The sequence below is a fragment of the Spermophilus citellus genome, assembly GCF_964194105.1.
Source record: "Spermophilus citellus genome assembly, chromosome: 7".
NCBI classification, from domain to species: domain Eukaryota; kingdom Metazoa; phylum Chordata; class Mammalia; order Rodentia; family Sciuridae; genus Spermophilus; species Spermophilus citellus.
The window spans coordinates 35,210,730-35,216,729 of record NC_138188.1 but is presented as its reverse complement, the minus strand read 5'-3'; positions in this window follow the sequence as shown (position 1 = coordinate 35,216,729).

The following is a 6,000-nucleotide window of genomic DNA, read 5'->3' as shown; positions in this document are numbered from 1 at the left end:
TCTGCAAACTGAACTCAGACAAGATGAAACATTCACATAAAAAGCAAATTTCTCCTTTGTCCTTTAAAACAGCAAGCAAATTACATTATAAAATACATCTATTATAATTGCATTGTAGAAAAACAGTGAACAACAACAACAAAAAATAAACCACAAACAGGCGCATATATGTTTTATTGCTTTTCCAATTATTGAGGGGAAATGTGGTCAAAAGAAATAGAGGGAAGAATCCTGTGATTCTGCTTATTGACTTTTATCACTAAATTAAGCATACAAATGACCTTAACGGGTGGCTTGGTATATTAAATTTTAAAAAAGAAGAACAATGATTCGCTTTTCTTCTCTTCCCTCTCTGATCTCCGTCTGAAAGGAGTGTCCCAGAGATAAGAGAGATGGGATTCAGGTCCGCTCCGCGCTACTCGGGTTGGCCCTCTTTACCAGGGAGCGGGGAGGCATTTGCCTTCTATGCAGAATGTCGGTTCAGGGTTCACAATAAGCGGTCTCAAGTGGGGCGCATTGCCTGTCACCTCCACCGCCCTTCAAACAAAGAAGCCAAAGTCGGTTGTCCCAAAACGAAAGCGCATGAGAAGCTTTGAAGTGCGCGAGGGCTACGTGCAGGTGTGGACACCTCAACTCTAGCGGCGTGTTTGGAGTGGGCGTAGGAAGAGGGCAGAAGTGAGCTCCGGTCTATGCGGGTATCCGAAATGAAAAAACTGTAAACCGCGCAGAAGTCAGGAAGAGGGGTAGGAAAACCGAGCAGGGGTGCTGCTTCCCTTCTCAAACACCATCTGTGAATGGGGTTTCCCGGGAGACTGTCTTAGACCTTGGGAAGCAGGGTTCGCCTGGGCACTGGCCGAAGCCCTGGGGCTGTGGATGAGCGTCCGGACCTGCTAGAAAGGTTTCCGGGCCGCACCGGGCGGCTCAGGAGGCCCCCAGGGAACCGGTGGAGGATTGTTTCATTTCAAAGTGAAAATCTGCAGGCTTTGGGAAACGATATTCAAAAAAGTATATAATCTCCATATGCCGCTCAATGGAGGATCCTCATAATTTACAGCAGCAGATAAGGCTAGAGGGTGTAATAAAAAATCTGAAGCTCTCCCCTCCCCCTCGCCGCCTCCCCGGAATTGCACCTTGGGCAGCGGAGCAGAATCCGGAATGTGAACTTCTCCCGACATATGTTTCCCGCAGATAAGTAAACAATCTGGACGTGAAATGGAAATGGTAATTAATGCAGTAATGCTGTTACACCTCGAGTGTGCAAATCCCATTGACTCGCCGAGCCACGGGGGGTGCCGGGCTAAAGCAGACCCGCGGCGTGCGCCCGGGCCACCCGCTCCCTCCCTCCTTTTCCTCTCTCTGTCCCCGGGCGGGGCGTCCGGCGTAACCGCCGGGGACTTGGCAGAGCTGCGGGAAGTCGGGAGCTGCTTAGCTTCGCAGGGAAGTCCGGGTTCTGCGCCCTGCACCTGCTTAGGCAAGTACGCAGCGCTTGCCTCCGAAGCCGCACCTCTCATCCACTTTTCTTAGCTCTAAACGCAGTGCTAAAGTCAGGGGCTCTGAGGAGTGGCCCAGACTAAAAGCATCCCGGAAAACAGGCGCTCTCTATCAGGGAGCAGCAGGCGGCGCAGGGGCCTGGAAGCCCACGGAGCTCCCCCACCCTAGTGCGGCCGTCGGGTGTCGCTTTTCTAGCCAAGTGCAGCCTAGCCGACTGGCAGAGTTTTCTAAAGTCCCTTTCTATACTTGCCCTGAACACACTGATCACGTTTGAATTGCTTCTTTTCTGGACTCCAGTAGACAAGTTTGGAAATGGCCACTGGCCGCTGGAATAGCACAACTCTTTGTAGCAGACTTCTTTTGGCCTCCTGTCGTCTTGGGTACCAGTCCCTTCCTAAACCTGAGCCAAACACTTGGAGCCTTTGGGAGGTCAAGGAGGATACCCAGTGTAGGGATCTGAGCGAAAATGACGAAGAATCTGGGAGGCAGCCCACCGACGCGTAAAGCCCTCGGCCCTTCCAAAGAGCACAGATTTCTCACACTCTCCCCAATGGCTGGGCGCAAGCCCAGGATGACCGCTCTGCTGTATGCAGGGCCAGAGGCTGGGCTAAGAAAGAGCTGGCCCAAAACCCTTTTCCTGCCTTCAGGCACCTTCCAGCAGGCCTCCCAAGCGCCGGACTGTAAAAGGCGTAGAGCTGGGGTTAGGAAGGGGCTAAGAGCCGTTTGTGGACGCCCCAGAATTTTTAGCGCCGCCCCCGCCCCCGCCCCCGCCCACCTGCCTCCAATTCCATTATTTCTCTAATTCCTTTGCTTCGGCCCAAAGCCAAGGCTTCTGGTTCCAAGCCAAGATCCATTCCCGCAGCGACAGGGAAGAAATCAGCCCAAGTGACGCTCTCAATGCTGCATCCGCGAGGGTGTGGGAGACCAGGGTAGGTCCAGAGGTCAAGAGAACACACCCCTAGGCAGTAGGTAGGTGGAAGCACTGACCCCGACGTGTCCTGCATTCAAATCCAATGCCCCCCCCCCTACCACTCTGTTTCTCTCTTTTCTTCTCTCTCTCTTCTCTCTCTCTCTCTCTCTCTCTCTCACACACACACACACACACACACACGCACACACAGGCACACGCACGATTCACTAGCAAATACAGAGAGTTCTTAACGTGAGGCTTGTGAATTACATGATATGCAGATCCAAATGACTTGAAATTCATTGTCCACTTGAGCAATGGTGACAAGACCTGAAATGGGGAGTAGAGGAAGGCAATAAGAATCTTCAACTGCTTGCCAAGTTCTCAGGGCCCTGGGAATCCCCTATCTGAGGTGACTGCCCAGGTAGGAGCCACTTCCCTAGGTGATGCAATGTAGTGAAAGCCCCTGGGCTCTACCCTACTGAAATACCACCCTGTTCTGGATCACTGGAGATTTCTGGATATTATCTAGTTCATATTTTAAATGTAAATATTAAGGGGGGTTCAATTGTCAGCCATTCACACCTTAGTATGATTTACTCGAAGTAGCTGGCCTTCTCCAGCTTTAAAGTCAGAAAACTAGAAATACAACGAACCTGGAAGGGAATCAAAGGTTTGTGGAGTCGAACCCAAAGCTAGGAAAGTGCATAAAAGACTGAGGAAGTTCTCTGAAGGAGGCCGGGAGCTAAAGGTGGCCAATAATTCCAGATCTCTCAGAAGATGTGACTAGTGTACCCTTGAGACATATGGCCGCCAAAGTTTAAGAAAGAAACCCCAGTTAAAACCCAAACAACTCTGCCCCTGCGGTGCTGCACCGACCGCCACTACCTTGAGCAGGATGCGGCTCAGCTCTTTGCGATCCTAGGAAACACTTACTGAGGAGCAGCGGCAGCTAGGATGGTGGGGATTGTGTCAATGGGTGTAGGGGGTTCCTGGAAGCAATGGCACCTGCAGGCCAGAGGCACAGGCCTTCCCTGGTCACCTCTGCTAGAGGGAGGCCCAGGCTGTAAGCTGAAGAAGTCCGGGGATCACTGGCTGCGGGATGCTAGCCTAAGGTAGAGGGTTGGAAGGATCTCTTCCCGCAGGTCCCGGGCGCCCCGCGTGCCGCCGCCGCCGGATTTTGGGTTCTCCGGGTGCCAAGAGTCTTCGAGGGGAACTCTTGGCTGCTGTTGGCTGCGCGTGGCGCGCTCAGGAGAAGCGGTTCTTCTCGACTCTGGGCGGGCGGGGCGCTCCTCTCCCTACAGGTTTGCTTTAATGATTTTCTTGAAAGAAAGAGACAGTTGTGAGCAAACAGGTTTGACAGGGGCTGCTTTCCTCCACACCCCCCAGGGGATTTCTTTTTGTCTGCGTCTGACTTCAAAGTCAGTAATCGGCCCCTGTCAGTGGCGTGACAAGCAGGATTTGGGCTGTTTGTTAGGGCGAGTCCTGGCCGCGCACCCCAGCGGACTTTTTGCGGCCCGAGGGGCAAGGAAGGCGAAACAGTGGCAGGCCCCGTCGGGGACCGAGACTGGGACCAGGTCTAAGGAGGACAGAATATCTGAAGGAAGAAAACGAAATGCGATGGGAAGAAATGGCCCAAGCCACGTCTGCGGCGTCAGGTCCCGGGACCCATTCTGAGCTCCTGGCTTTCTGTAGGCTGGAAAGAGATTTCATTAACTGGGTTCCTGGATCCCGGGCTCGGCTACAGCGCACCCCAATTTCCTGGGGGCTCCCCTCGGAATCCCAAGGGCCGGGAGCAATCTGGAACCAATCTGGAACTCTCTTTTCAGTTTTTCAGTTTCTATCGTCGTTTGAGAGGCCTCCGCCACTCAAACTCACTGGGTGCCCCTTTCCAGCCTAACCACACTTTGGAATCAACCGGGCACCCTAATGGGTCTTTGCGCGCGGGCTTCCTCCTCTGGGTGAGGTGCTTTGTACACCCAAGGCGCTCTCGCCCTGGGCTCTGCGGGGAGACACCCAGACCCCTGTAAGCTTCATCTTAGGAGATGTTAAGGGACACTGAGCTATGAGGGAGAGCAGAGAGTCTGACAGGTCTGTCAGTTGGGGTTATATCAGACAGCGAGACCGCGGAACCTCTGCCCCAAGCCTCCTGGGTTTGCAAGCGGGCGGGAGGAGGGGCCTTCCCTAAGCACCCAGAGTCTCCAGAGTCTCCAGACCGGACGGCCACCAGAGGCAAGTCACTTCCTAATTGTCTCGATTTGTAAGAGGGTTTTGTAATGCTAAGTAAGCGTGGCTCTGCCCGCCCGGCCTCCCCACACCGCCCCCAGTCCGCCTTTGTTTACCTTCGCCTGATCGCTCATTTATTTATCTATCTATTATTTATAGGCGTCCCTTCCTATTCAGAGCCCGTGTATGTTAATTGTGTTATACCATTTAATTCTAACATCGGTCTCAAAAGAGCTCTTAATGAGAAAAGCATATACAACACGGATCACTTTTCTATTCAGCCCAGCCAGATGGACAACTGCTAACTTTTTTTTTTTTTAAATAATGAAAATCCCTCTTTAACAAAGGGGTTCGGATGAATAGGCTCCAAATAGCACCTCAAACACTTCTAATTGTTTTGCGGACAATATGCTAATCGCGGGTTTCGGCTTTGGTGTCTGTTGACAGCGTTTCCCCTGCACCTCCAACCACCGACTCCTTTGGAAACCGCGGAGGCAAGCGCACAAATCCCATAACCGCAGCAGAGTCCCAAGCTCTTAGACTGCCCCACCCCCATCCCGCACCTTATCAAAGCCAGTGGGGAAAGCACGAGACCTAAGGAAAAACACGCGTGAGCACCGGTTTGGAGTGAGACTGGGGGAGACTGGAGGCGAGGAACACTCTTGGAACAAATTCCAGAGTTGGACTGGATAGCATCAGAGGATTTGTTTTTCCTCCCTCACAATACACAGAACAATCTTCAAGCAAACATTCACCCAGAGGGGAAAGAAAAGGGTTCTTTTCTTATTCATTAAACACTAAAGCATTTTTAAATGTTTGTTTTTTAAAACTCTGCTTGAGCCGTGACCATAAAGCCCTCTTTCTCTTTTCTCCCTCAGGGTCTTAGCAAAAAGTCTGACAGGACCCGGCGGGGACCTAGGGAATGTTTTTCTGCATTTCTTGGGTTTTTATTTTCTAACTTAGGAACCGGTTTGGAGTCCCAGGTCCCCAGAGAAGCCGGTAACAGTGTTTCCAAGCATCTAATTTTTTTTTTAATGGATTCCACTCGCCTCGCCCCTAGCAAACTTAAACACCTGCAGTAGGACGCGATGCTCGGTGAGCAACTGGTTCCCAGGAGACTCGTGCTTCTCCCCATTCCTTTGGAGTTTTGTTTTTTAAAAGCGAACCCAAGGTTCGTCTTTTGTCTGGGTTCCTTCACTTCTTGAAGCGACCCCACGGTTTTGCGAAGAACGCGCAGAAAGAGTTCGGGCCCAGGTACTGATACCTTTGTCTGGCCTCTAAAGGCAAAAAGCGGCTCCCCGGGGCGGGATCCCCACAGATCCCAGACTCTAGGCCCTTCGGCACCAGGCTTCAAGGTTCGGTCAAAGCAGGAC